This window comes from Dendrobates tinctorius, unplaced genomic scaffold (genome assembly GCF_039654945.1).
Source record: "Dendrobates tinctorius isolate UK_male_01 unplaced genomic scaffold, ASM3965494v1 ptg000021l, whole genome shotgun sequence".
Lineage (NCBI taxonomy): Eukaryota > Metazoa > Chordata > Amphibia > Anura > Dendrobatidae > Dendrobates > Dendrobates tinctorius.
Window position 1 is genome coordinate 34,840,612 of NW_027361689.1, and position 15,063 is coordinate 34,855,674.

The following is a 15,063-nucleotide window of genomic DNA, read 5'->3' on the forward strand; positions in this document are numbered from 1 at the left end:
GTAGTTCTCCTATTTGATTCTCCTATGAAGAGTGGCATCATGGGCTCCTCAAAACAACTCTCAAATGATCTGAAAACAAAGATTATTCAACATAGCTTTTCATGGGAAGGATACAAAAAGTTGTCTCAGAGATTTAACCTGTCAGTTTCCACTGTGAGGAACATAGTAAGGAAATGGAAGAACACAGGTACAGTTCTTGTTAAGCCCAGAAGTGGCAGGCCAAGAAAAATATCAGAAAGGCAGAGAAGAAGAATGGTGAGAACAGTCAAGGACAATCCACAGACCACCTCCAAAGACCTGCAGCATCATCTTGCTGCAGATGGTGTCACTGTGCATCGGTCAACAATACAGCTCACTTTGCACAAGGAGAAGCTGTATGGGACAGTGATGTGAAAGAAGCCGTTTCTGCAAGCACACCACAAACAGAGTCACCTGAGGTATGCAAAAGCACATTGGGACAAGCCAGTTACATTTTGGAAGAAGGTCCTGTGGACTGATGAAGTAAAGATTGAGTTGTTTGGTCATACAAAAAGGCATTATGCATGGAGGCTAAAAAACACAGCATTCCAAGAAAAACACTTGCTACCCACAGTAAAATTTGGTGGAGGTTCCATCATGCTTTGGGGCTGTGTGGCCAATGCCGGAACCGGACAATAATGTGCAAGAATCAGTGACGAAGTTGAAGTTACGCAGGGGATGGATATTTCAGCAAGACAATGATCCAAAACACCGCTCCAAATCTACTCAGGCATTCATGCAGAGGAACAATTACAGTGTTCTGGAATGGCCATCCCAGTCCCCAGACCTGAATATCATTGAACATCTGTGGGATGATTTGAAGCGGGCTGTACATGCTCGGCAACCATCAAACTTAACTGAACTAGAATTGTTTTGTAAACAGGAATGGTCACAAATACCTTCATCCAGGATCCAGGAACTCATTAATAGCTACAGAAAGCAACTAGAGGCTGTTATTTTTGCAAAAGGAGGATCTACAAAATATTAATGTAACTTTTATGTTGAGGTGCCCATACTTTTGCACCGGTCAAATTTTGTTTAAATGCAGATTGCACATTTTCTGTTAGTACAATAAACCTCATTTGAATCCAGAAATATAACTGAGTCCATCAGTTATTAGATATATGAAACTGAAATAGCTATTGCAAAAACCAAAATTGTTCTAAAGAAATAAGGTTAACATTAATAGGGGTGCCCAAACTTTAACATATGACTGTATATGCGGGTTGTCTCTCATGGATACATTAGAGGGTATTTGAACCCTCAATAATGACTTTTTATTATCTGTGACCCAGCCATTGAGCAATAAAAGCACCTTAAAGCATATTTTGGGCTCCAACTCTGTGTATTAGTTGTTTCTATGTCTATAGAAATACATTGTATACAGCAGTGTATGTCTTTGTGCTTGCATTCTGAATGTGTGACCACCGCCTCACTTTACATAAAATTCTCATAGAGAATCTGATAACTTTAATAACAGTTGACTCCAGTCTTTGCGTTAGGCTGTGTTCACACGTTTGTGGTTTTTTTCTCGGATTTCTCAAAATATCCGCTCGAAGAACGCCTAAAAGAAGCTTCCCATTCATTTTAATGCATTTTGCACTTTTTGTGCATATTGATGCGGTCTTTTCTGCTCATTAATTTGAACTTGGGGGCCGCATTCCTTGAAGGACAAAGTTACATTTTTAGTGATACCGTTTTTTATTCTATACACCTTTTGAACATTTTTGCTGTGTTTTTTTAAAAAATGTTTAGAGCTTGGATGTGGCGATAACTACAATATGAGTGCACATTTGTTATGTCCCCTTATTGTAGTTATGTCCCCATACAGGTCCCCATATTGTAGATATGTCCCCATACAGGTCCCCAGATTGTAGTCATGTCTCTATATCCAGGTCCTCATATTGTAGTCATGTCCCCATATTGTTGTCATGTCCCCATCCAGGTCCCCATATTGTAGTCATGTCTCCATATCCAGGTTCTCATATTGATCAAGGGAGGGTGAACCAAAGAAATACAATCATAAGGTCCATAGGTACTGAAAAAATAAAATAACCTTATTGATCAAATTTCACAGACAAAGGTGGACAGGATAACAGGTGGGCAGATAAACAACCATGCACTGTGGAGGGCAGGTGCGACCAGCAATGTAATACAGTTAGAGGTCAAAAACATAGACCACGTTGGTATCAAATCCACTGTGGATCACGTAAAATAGTACATACTCTACATAGCCAAAAATTAGAAAGATAATTGAGTTAGATATCAATAAAGCACACAGGATAAGTGTGTATTCAACATATTTATACAGCTGACCAAAAATATAGAGTGTACTGGCCAATGTTACCTATTAATAGTACCTGGCAGAGAGTAGCAGTGGAAATAGCTGGTCAGTCTTTACACCCCGACGCACGTTTCGGATAAAAGACCTTCCTCAGGGAGCATGGAAGTGTCACCGATATGTGGGTTTAAAAAGGCAGAGGCCCGGAAGTCAATTAAGGCTGGAAGCCAGCAATTGTTGACGCGTCGTCACCCAGCAGCCAAACCAGAAACACATGAGGCCCCACGTGATCTGGCACCGGGTGCATCGCAGGCACAGAAGCAGATAGAGGATGGCGGCAGAAAGGAGGTGCACGCGCACTAGCATGCAACAGATGGAGGACCATATAAAGTACTGGCAAAACCGGGGTACATACAAATAAAAAAGAATATACATATCAGCAGCAAACTAGTGCATAAATATATATAAGGGCTGTCAATCAGCCATCAGAATTCACAATACCACAAAAAGTTAATATAATAAAACAAAATGATATAAATGCAAAAATTAATAAAGCACAAGGCTGCCAATCAGCCATCAGATGTTTAGATCCAAATATGATAGAAATTTATATAGGAAGCAACAATACATAATATCAAATACAATTACAGACGGGAGAGATACTGCTAAATCACCATATACAGTTAATATTTGGTTAGATAAATCCTAATTAAAATGTACAATGCAATGGATCAACCACGAAGGAAAAAGACAAAAATATTATAGCAGCTATTACTGGTTATATTGAATATATAGACTCCATACTTGTATATAACATATAAGCACTTGCAGATTATATCAGGATGGATATTGTATATAGAATATAAGGAAAGGACACAAAAATGCCTCGATACACAATAAATATTCTATATTCAAGCATTAACCGAAAATCAGTGTATACAGTGCAGTCAGTCAACCCCCAAACATGTTACAGTATATATTATTATATTATCATGAAAAAAATTTGTAAAAAAGTTTTTTTACATTCTTACGGAGGCGACCTGAATACACATTATCCACCCAAAGAGTTATTAGATACCTCATCAAAATTGTCAATATACAAGGACAGAAGAAGACCATATATATATATATACAGCTCTGGCAGAAATTAGGAGACCACTGCACAGTGTTATAGAAATCAGCTTCTCTACGTGTCTGACAGCCATTCCATTCCACTGTCAGTTGAATTCCAACCAGAGCACACCTCATTCTACTTAATGTGCTTCTGATTAGGTGATCACCGGAACCAAATCTTATTTAACGAAGAAAAGTATAAAAGACCCTGCTGTGGTGTTCACAATCCTCTTGCAATAGGACAAGCTGGATGGCAAAACAAGTGCTAGTAATATCCCAAAGGTAATAGGAATTAAAAAATAACATAACCATGCGAAAGGAGTTGAAAAGTCTTCAGTGAGGAAAAGAAGGGCTCAATTCTGGCTTTACTAACAGAGGGATACAGAGAGCGTCATGTTGTCTTAAAATTTCTAAGACAGCAGTCCATTACAACAAGGTCAAGCAGCAGACATTGGGGACAACAAAGCTACAGACCGGCAGAGGGTGAAAACGACTCCTCACTGACCGGGATGACCGTCATCTTATTCAAATATCACTTCGAAACTGCAGGATGACATCAAGGGACCTACAAAAGGAATGGCAAATGGCAGCTGGGGTGAAGTGCACTGCAAGAACAGTTCATAACAGGCTCCTAGAGGCAGGGCTCAAGTCATGTAAAGGTAGAAAAAAACCTTTCATCAATGAGAAGCAAAGGAGAGCAAGGCTGAAGTTTGCCAAAGACCATAAGGATTGGACCATAGAGGACTGGAGTAAGGTAATCTTCTCTGATGAGTCTGATTTTCAGCTTTGCCCAACATCTGGTCGTCTAATGGTTAGACAGAGACCTGGAGAGGCGTACAAGCCACAGTGTCTTGTACTCACTGTGAAATTTGGTGGAGGATCGGTGATGATCTGGGGATGCTTCGGCAAGGCTGGAATTGGTCAGATTAATCTTAGCGGATGACGTATGAATCAATCCGCGTACAAGGTTATCCTGGAAAAACAGTTGATTCCTTCTACTCAGGCAATGTTCCCCAACTCTGAGGACTGGTATTTCCAGCAGGACAATGCACCATGCCACACAGCTAGATCAATCAATGTGTGCATGAAGGACCACCACATCAAATCCCTGTCATGGTCAGCCCAATCTCCAGACCTGAACCTCATTGAAGGAAGATGGATAGTCACAAGCCATCAAACAAAGTACTGCTTAAATTTTTGTACCAGGAATGACATAAGGTCACCCAAAAGCAGTGTGAAAGACTGGTGGAAAGCAGCCAAGACGCATGAAAGCTGCGATTAAAAATCATGGTTATTCCACAAAATATTGATTTCTGAACTCTTCCTGAGTTAAAAGTATGTAAAGATAAAAAAACAGAAAATCCCATTGTAGGATTTTTAAATAATTAATTTGCATTCTATTGCATGAAATATTTAAAAAATGGGAGAAGGAGGTGATTTTATTTTTTGCATTTTTTACATCTTTTTTTTAAGTAGAATGAAAAATAGAATCCAGTCATCCTCCTGGTTGTCAGAGGGTGGCACGCTCCTGATAATTCGGGGTGGCGGCTTGACTGAGCTTCTGTTCCTGCAAATCTGGGGACTTCGGAACTTTTGGAAGTTATTTATAAGTGGAAAAAAAAGTCCGGGGCCTCATACATGCAAAGCATACGCTCTACCACTGAGCTACATCCCCCATATAGGTGCCTCAGCCCCATGCCTAAGCCATAGATGCATCTACTGCATGTAAATGACCATTGCACAAAGAAATGGGAGCAGCACTTACAGGCTTTTTGCTGTCCAGCTTGTAAGTGCTGCTCTGATCCTGTGATTTTCCAGTGCTGCAGAGTCAAAACTGCCTCTGTCTGCAGCATTATAAAGAGCTGGGAAAAGAATTGTCAGGAGTGCACCACCCCCTGACAACCAGGAGGCCGAGGAGCAGTGTGCTCCTGAAGATCGGATCTTGGGACAAATCCTTTAACCTCTTTACCCTAAAGGGTGGTTTGCACGTTCATGACCAGGCCAATATTTACAATTCAGACCACTGTCCCTTTACGAGGTAGTAACTCTGGAACGCTTCCATCGATCCCGGTGATTCTGACATTATTTTCTCATGACATATTGTACTTCATGTTAGTGGTAAAATGTCATTCATATAAAAAAACAGAAATTTGGTGAAAATTTTGAAAATTTCGCAATTTTCCAACTTTGAATTTTTATGCCCTTAAATCACAGAGATATGGCACACAAAACACTTAATAAGTTACATTTCCCACATGTTTACTTTACATCAGCACAATTTTGGAACCAAAATTTTTTTTTTAGTTAGGAAGTTATAAGGGTTAAAAGTTGACCAGCGATTTCTCGTTTTTGCAACACCATTATATTTTTAGGGACCACATCACATTTGAAGTCACTTTAAGGGGTATATATGATATAAAATACCCAAAAGTGACACCATTCTAAAAACTGCACCCCTCAAGGTGCTCAAAACCACATTCAAGAAGTTTATTAACCCTTCAGGTGCTTCACAGGAATTTTTTGAATGTTTAAAATAAATGAACATTTAACTTTTTTTCACAAAAAAATTACTTCAGGTCCAATTTTTTTTATTTTACCAAGGGTAACAGGAGAAATTGGACTGCAAAAGTTATTGTGCAATTTGTCCTGAGTACGCTGATACCTGATATGTGGGGGAAAACAATGTTTCGGCACATGGCAGAGCTAAGAAGGGAAGGAGCGCCGTTTGACTTTTTCAATGCAAAATTGGCTGGAATTCAGATCGGACGCCATGTCATGTTTGGAGAGCCCCTGATGTGCCCAAACAGTGGAAAGCCCCCACAAATGACACCATTTTGGAAACTAGACCCCTCAAGGAACTTATCTAGATATGTGGTGAGAACTTTGAACCCCCAAGGGTAACAGGACCCCAAAAGTTATTGTGCAATTTGTCTTGCATATGCTGATACCCCACATGTGGGGGTAAACCACTATTTGGGCGCATGGCAGAGCTCGGAAGGGAAGAAGCGCCATTTGACTTTTTTGGCTGAAATTGGGATCGGACTCCATGCCGCGTTTTGAGAGCCCCTGATGTGCCTAAACAGTGGAAACCCTGCACAAATGACATCATTTTGGAAACTAGACCCCACAAGGAACTTATCTAGATGTGTGGTGAGCACTTTGAACCCCCAAGGGCTTCACAGAAGTTTATAACGCCCAGATGTAAAAATAAAAAAATCATATTTTTTTCCACAAAAATGATATGTTTGCCCCCAATTTTTTATTTTCCTATGGGTAACAGGAGAAATTGGACCCCAAAAGTTGTTTTTCAATTTGCCCTGAGTAAGCCGATACCCCATATGTGGGGGTAAAACACTGTTTGGGCGTATGGTAGAGCTTGGAAGGAGCACCATTTGACTTTTTCAACGCAGAACGCTGGAATTGAGATCAGACGCCATGTTGCATTTGGAGAGCACCTGATATGCCCAAACAGTGGAAACCCCCCCCAATTATAACTCCAACCCTAACCCCAACACCCCCTAACCCTAATCTCAGCCCTAAGCCAAGCCCTAACCCTAACCCTAACCCTAGCCCTAACGGGAAAATGGAAATAAATACATTTTTTTAATTTTATTATTTTTCCCTAACTAAGGGGGTGATAACGGGGGTTTGATTTACTATTTATGGTGGTTTTTATATTTGGCAGCTGTCACACGCTAAAAGACGCTTTTTATTGTAAAAATAGTTTTTGCATCACCACATTTTGAGAGGTATAATTTTTCCATATTTTGACCCACTGAGTCATGTGAGGTCTTATTTTTTGTGGGACGAGTTGACGTTTTTATTGGTACCATTTTTGGGTATGTGACTTTTTTTATCGCTTTTTATTCCGATTTTTGGGACGCAGAATGAACAAAAACCAGCGTTTCATGAATTTCTTTTGGGGGGGTGCGTTTACACCGTTCCGTGTGTGGTAAAATTGATAAAGCGGTTTTATTCTTCGGGTCAGTACGGTTACAGCGATACCTCACTTTTGTCGTTTTTTATGTTTTGGCGCTTTTATGCAATAAAAACAATTTTATGCAAAAAACAATTATTTTTGCATCGCTTTTTTCTGCGAGCTATTATAACTTTTTTATTTTTTCGCTGATGACGCTGTATGGCGGCTCGTTTTTTGCGGGACAAGATGATGTTTTCAGCGGTACCATGGTTATTTATATCCGTCTTTTTAATTGCGCATTTTGCACATTTTGTTCGGCGGTATGATAATAAAGCCTTGTTTTTTGCTTCGTTTTTTATTTTTATTTTTTAAGGGGTTCGCTAAAGGGGTTAACTAGTGGGACAGTTTTATAGGGCGGGTCGTTATGGAAGTAGCGATACTAAATATGTGTACTTTTATTGTTTTTTTTTGTTTCCAAAAAATGAATTTATTAGGGAATATTTTTTTTTTTTAATTTATTTGGCGATTTTTTTATAAATTATTTTTACCCTTTTTTTTTTTTTACTTTATTACATTGTCCCAGGGGGGACATCACTGTCACACTGTCACATCACAGATCGCTGTGACAGATCAGCGATCTGACATTGGCGCTGCACCAGGCTCTCTGCAGGCACTGAGGAAGCTGCCTCCCTGCAGGCCCCCGAAGGTCCCACGGCCATATTGAATCCGGGGACCTGCAAGGAAGGAGGACCTGCAGCAGCGCTGCACATCGCGCTGCTCTGGGGGTTTCAGGGAAGCACGGGGGGAGCCCCCTCCCTGACGATGCTTCTCTAAACCCCCGTACACTGCGATCATGTTTGATCGCAGTGTGCCAGGGTTTAACATGCAGGGGCGGTCCGTGACCACCCCTGACACATAGTGCCAGGTGTCAGCTGTGATAATCAGCTGACACCTGGCCGTGATCAGCGGCGCCCCCCCCGGAGCGCCGTTGATCGCATTGACGTACTATCCTATCCTCGGTCATAGGGGTCCTGGTACCGTGCACGGTCTGATGTCAGAAAGGGGTTAAGCTATTGTTCTTTTTTCCTGCATTTACCATGTGGGATAGATCACATAATTTTTCAATATTTTGGGCTTTTATGGAAAAGGTAAACCTTATCGATGAATTCTTTCGATTTTCTTATACTTAAAGGGATTTGTTCCCACTGTACATTGCTGTAGAGCGCCCCGATGGTGACCGATACAAGAAGAAAGGTTACTTACCTACGGGATCAGGAGAGATGTCGCCTTTCAGCCGCCGCTGATTGTCTGCAGCCCATCAGGGGACATAAGCACCGCCACGAGACCGTCAGGGGGCGCAGCGCTCAGAGATGTTCCCATCCGGGAGGTGTTGTACACTTTCTTCCTAATTGATTGAGATAATCGAAGAGTGTCGTCCATTAATGAACAATCCCTTTAAAAATATGGGAAAAAGAGAATTGTATTTTTAAAAATTTGCTTAAAAAAGATGCAAAAATGGCAAAAATAGAATCCTCTCCTCTTCCCATATTGTACATATAACCAAATAATAAAGAATTAAAGTAGTTTTGCTTCGTCCCTAATAGTCCGGACTGTTGGAATATGATGTCATTTATGCTGCAGAATTATGAAAAAAGAAAAACGAATTGTGAGAAGATCTATGATGGTAGATTCAGAGTCAGATTCTCGTCATGGATCGTTCTCAGAATTGAGATCACACATCAGACAGTGTGTGCAGGGGATGTAGCTCAGTGGTAGAGCGCATGCTTTGCATGTATGAGGCCCCGGGTTCAATCCCCAGCATCTCCACATTTTTGTGACAAATAACAAGAAAACTTCCAAAATATTCAGAAATCTGATAAATGTGCGGAAATTCACCAGTCTTCTGTCTGGATGTAACACGAAGCCCGGAATCAGCGCTAAATATCAGACAGATTTGCTTTTGTTGAGGATTCTATGCATAATAACTGTCGGACCCCAGGGGGCGCTGTAACCAGCACTATACATGTACAGACCGACATCGCTAGAGACTACAGAGGAGCAGATTGTGTTTGCAGACCCCTGATCCAGTTATTCTGAGGCTGTGAAATTATAGCCTCCCGAACCTCCCCCTACCTGCCGCTGCTCCCCGATTTGTAGGCTCCGCACAACGTTTCGAAAGATGCATATCTAATGCTGGCAGGTGGAAGGAGGTTCGCATAGTAGCAGTATTATGCAGGCACTGAATGGTAGCCTTATGTGTGCACTGTATGGTAGTATTATGTGGGATCAGTGATGTGGATTTTTTGATTGATATAGATATATATCTCTTTGCATACTGTGGCCGGTCCTAATTAGACAGAGTCTTATTGAGCGCTCAAAGGAAAAGAGGAAGCTACACTTAGTTAGCAACAACTCATTCCAGCAGAACTCTGGAAACTTTATTGAATATACTTGGTTTTATCAGCTGTACAGAAAGGAGTGGTTACTCATTAACATAAGGCTGAACTTCTTATCAAATTGGTCAGTTTAAATACATGAGCATATATGGGTGTCCGACCTGGGGTTACTTAGACACCATGTGATTTACTGTCCGGAGTCTTGCACTCGTCAGCAAGTCTCCAATATCGGCTGGACCATCTGGCCTTACTTCCTCATTCCCTATGTCTGCTAGATATTTCTCAAGTCAGAAGACAATGCTATCATGAGATGACTGGGTAGCAGGTCAACTTCCACCAACTAGTTATAAGGTTCAAACTGTGAATATGTATTTGTATGCATATGGCTATATAAGAATACATGAATATATGGAGTATATAGCAGTATGTAGCCTATAGCAGGCAAGTGAGATCTATATGAAATACATATACATATATATTTCCATAATGGTAGTATTATGTGTGCACTGTATAGTAATATTACGTGGGAACAGTATGGTAGTATTATGTGTGCACTGTACGGTAGTATTATGTGTGCGCTGTATGGTAGTATTATGGGGCTGGGTGCTGTATGTAGTATTATTTGTGCGCTTTGTGCTAGCTTTATGTGGGCTCTGTATGGTAGAATTATGTGGGTGCTGTAGGGTAGTATTATTTGGGCAATGTAGGGTAGTATTATGTGGGATTTCTATGGTAGTATTATAAGTGCTCTGTATGATAGTATCATGTGGGCTTATTTTATTTTATTTTTTTTTAATTTGCTTAAAAAAAGATGCAAAAATGGCAAAAATAGAATCCTCTCCTCTTCCCATATTGTACATATAACCAAATAATAAAGAATTAAAGTAGTTTTGCTTCGTCCCTAATAGTCCAGACTGTTGAAATATGATGTCATTTATGCTGCAGAATTATGAAAAAAAGAAAAACGAATTGTGAGAAGATCTATGATGGTAGATTCAGTCAGATTCTCGTCATGGATCGTTCTCAGAATTGAGATCACACATCATACAGTGTGTGCAGGGGATGTAGCTCAGTGGTAGAGCGCATGCTTTGCATGTATGAGGCCCCGGGTTCAATCCCCGGCATCTCCAACTTTTGTGTCACATAACAAGAGAACTTCCAAAATATTCCGAAATCTGATAAATGTGCGGAAATTCACCAGTCTGGATGTAACACGAAGACCTGACTCAGCGCTAAATATCAGACAGATTTGCTTTTGTTGAGGATTCTATGTACAATAACTGTCGGACACCAGGGGGCGCTGTAACCAGCACTATACATGTACAGACCGACATCGCTAGAGACTACAGAGGAGCAGATTGTGTTTGCAGACCCCTGGTCCAGTTACTCTGAGGCTGTGAAATGATAGCCCCCCAAACCACCCCCTACCTGCCGCTGCTCCCAGATTTGTAGGCTCCGCACGTTTCCAAAGATGCATATGTAATGCTGGCAGGTGGAAGGAGGTTCGCATAGTATCTGTATTATGCAGGCACTGAATGGTAGTATTATGTGGGCTCTGTATGGTAGTATAATGTGTGCTCTGTATGGTAGTATTATGGAGCTGGGTGCTGTATGTAGTATTATTTGAGCGCTTTATGCTAGTTTTATGTGGGCTCTGTATGGTTGTATTATGTGGACTCTGTATGGTAGTATTATGCGGGCTCTGTATGGTAGTATTATGTGGGCTCTGTATGGTAATATTATGTGGGTGCTGTATGGTAGTATTATGTGGGCTCTGTATGGTAATATTATGTGGGTGCTGTATGGTATTATTATGTGGGCTCTGTATGGTAGTATTATGTGTGCTCTGTATGGTAGTATTATGGAGCTGGGTGCTGTATGTAGTATTATTTGAGCGCTTTATGCTAGTTTTATGTGGGCTCTGTATGGTTGTATTATGTGGGCTCTGTATGGTAGTATTATGTGGGCTCTGTATGGTAATATTATGTGGGTATTGTATGGTAGTATTATGTGGGTGCTGTATGGTAGTATTATGTGGGCTCTGTATGGTAATATTATGTGGGTGCTGTATGGTAGTATTATGTGGGCTCTGTATGGTAATATTATGAGGGCTCTGTATGGTAATATTATGTGAGTGCTGTAAGGTAATATTATGTGGGCTCTATATAGTAGTGTTATCTGTGCTCTGTATGGTAGTATGGGGCTGGGTGCGGTATGTAGTATTATTTGTGCGCTTTATGCTAGTATTATGTGGGCTCTGTATGGTTGTATTATGTGGGCACTGTATGGTTGTATTATGTGGGCTCTGTATGTTAATATTATGGGGGCTCTGTATGGTAGTATTATGTTTTCTCTGTATGGTTTTATTATGTGAGCTCTGTATAGTAATATTATGTGTGCGCTGAATGGTAGTATTATGTGGGCTCTGTATGGTAATATTATGGGGGCTGTGTATAGTTGTATTATGTGGGCTCTGTATGGTAATATTATGTGGGCTCTGTATGGTTGTATTATGTGGGCTCTGTATGGTAATATTACGTGGGCCCTATTTGGTAGTATTATGCTAGCACTTTGTAGCAGTATTTGTTATGAACTGAACTTAACCCATTATATTGTGGACATTTATAAACAGTCCTACCTATAATTGCTCCAACACCACAGTGCTATACCATACTGTCTGTATAAGGCTATGTGCACACGGTGCGGATCCTCCTGCAGATTTTTCCGTGCGGATTTTACTAAATCCTCAGTTTAATGACCTGGATTTTTCCTGCGGATTTCTTCCTTTTTTTGCGGTTTTACTGCCGTTTTTATGCGGTTTTCCACTGCGGTTTTCCACCTGTGGATTTGTAGAATGGAGCAGGTGGAAAACTGCAGCAAAACCGCACAAAAGAAGTGACATGCTGCTTTTTTTTTCCGCACAAAAACCGGGCGGAAAAATCCGCAGCATGTGCACAGCGGTTTTTTTTACATAGGCTATAATGGTACTGTACATCACCTGCAGTACTGCAGCGGCGAATCCGCAGTAGGAACCGCACCGTGTGCACAGACCCTAATGTTTCCACTCCAGGACCTGTCTCCTATAAAACTTATATTTTAAGATTCATCAGTTTTTGACCCACATTCTTTTGCTGTTGTAGTTTATAAGCCTGTAGCTTCCAGCTCCACCATTTTTTGAAAGGGAGTGCAGCTTATCTTGGAGTTGGTGAAGCTGAGCGCATTTGAAAAATTCATCATAATTTAGAGCACAAAAGTCATTACTGCTTCAACCAATCAGTGAGCTCAGCGGCTCGTGCTGTCTACCCAGGTAGCGCTCATGCAGTTGTAGGGGATGTAGCTCAGTGGTAGAGCGCATGGTTTGCATGTATGATCCCCTGGGTTCAATCCCTGGCATAAAGAACCTTATAACATCTAAATTCAGAAATCTGAAAAAATGTGAGTAAAATTCCCTGGTCATCTATTTGGATGTAGCACAAGGATCAGACTCACTACAAAGTATCAGAACAACTAACTTTTAAGAATTTGATGTCAATTGTGTGTCAGACACTAGGGGGCGGTGTAATCAGCACATAGCGGATGAAAAATTATATACTTTCAAAGTATAAAAATGATTTTGTGATTTTTTTTTCTCTAACACTCGAAAAAAAAAATTTTTTCACAATTCTCACAGGGATAAACATGCGATCCAGTGATTGCACTGATAATGCACAGTACTACTTATGTACTGCTGTGTACTAACCTGTCAGTGTTTAGCTGCAGCCTATCGGGGATCTGATAGAATAATGTATAGGGCAAGAACAGAGGTCAAAGTTAGGACTTTGGTTACCGTAAGAATCCAAGCGGGGGGGTGCTGACAGAGGGAGCGACCTTCAGCTGTCGAGCTCCTTAGATACCTCAATCACTATTGATAACAGCATCTGAGGAGTTAAAGTGCTGGGATCGGAGATAGGTCTGGTCCCAGCACACACAGAAGGAGATCACCTGTGTATAACCACTGACTCTTGCTGCAGATGGTCACAACTTTTGTGCCCATGCCATCCCCCCAAAAATAAGATTTTTGAAAAAGAAGGATTCCCGGTGCACAAACTGAGCGTAAAATATGACCGTGCCATTATTAGCCTACAGGCTGCTTATATTAGTTGGATCTGGAGTTCTCTTTGCCTATTTATCATGACATGAGATCTCAATAAAAGATTCACTAAATCATAAAATTCTCTCTGCGTTCAGCCACCACTAGAGGGAGCTCCTAGCAAGTGATAACAGCTCCCACTGAACCCTGTGATAAATCAGTGAGCTCCCTCTAGTGGTGAGAGAATTGTGCAAAAGTGCTCAGAGAGGGGTTTCTGGGAAATAAAATTATTCCAAAAATCTCCTAATCAGAAATTTTTTTGTATGTTTTAAAATGTAGAAGGAAATCTGGATGAAGTGCCGCTGTGTTATGCAGATTAACACCCACCTGTCATGGTCGGAGATCTACCAATAAGATGCTACAGTCAGTAGGGATTGCAGCATTTTGGTGTTACAGAGTTGGGGTCCTCTTTCGTCCCACTGAACCCACAGCAGAGCAATTGTGGGGTGCTGAGCAGCTGTTAAGGAAGCTGCAGGTCTTATAAAGTCCACAAGAGGGCCTAAAATCTCTTCACACTGATTTGTAAAGACTTTTATCAATGGCAGCTGTTATAACCTGATATCACAAAACATCTGTTAGATTCACAGAACTCTTGCCTATAGTAGTATTTAAAAAATTAAAATGACAAAGGGAAAGTTAGGAGGTGTCAGGGTAATCAATATGATAAAATATAAAATGGAAAATTGTGGAGTGAATAAAAGATAATAACCCTGCGACCAAGAAGCCGGACTGAAGTAGTGACCCCATAATTTTTCAATATTTTGGGCTTTTATGGGAAAGGTAAATCTTATTATCGATGAATTCTTTCGATTTTCTTATACTTAAAGGGATTGGTTCCCACTGTACATTGCTGTAGAGCGCCCCGATGGTGCCCGATACAAGAAGAAAGGTAACTTACCTACGGGATCAGGAGAGATGTCGCCTTTCAGCCGCCGCTGATTGTCTGCAGCCCATCAGGGGACATAAGCACCGTCACGAGACTGTCAGGGGGCGCAGCGCTCAGAGATGCTCCCATCCGGGAGATGGGAATTAAAGTAGTTTTGCTTCGTCCCTAATAGTCCAGACTGTTGGAATATGATGTCATTTATGCTGCAGAATTATGAAAAAAGAAAAACGAATTGTGAGAAGCTCTATGATGGTAGATTCAGAGTCAGATTCTCGTCATGGATCGTTCTCAGAATTGAGATCACACATCAGGCAGCTTTTG

General features: G+C 40.9%; 2 non-coding genes across 2 annotated transcripts; both read left to right on the forward strand.

Annotated features, from left to right (window-relative positions):
* The first annotated feature begins 9,086 nt into the window (after nt 1-9,086).
* TRNAA-UGC (transfer RNA alanine (anticodon UGC)) lies at nt 9,087-9,158 on the forward strand. The gene has a single exon. It is a non-coding gene; the product is annotated as a tRNA-Ala (tRNA).
* Nucleotides 9,159-10,785: 1,627 nt separating this feature from the next.
* Nucleotides 10,786-10,857, forward strand: TRNAA-UGC (transfer RNA alanine (anticodon UGC)). Its single transcript has one exon. It is a non-coding gene; the product is annotated as a tRNA-Ala (tRNA).
* The last annotated feature ends 4,206 nt before the right edge of the window (nt 10,858-15,063 follow it).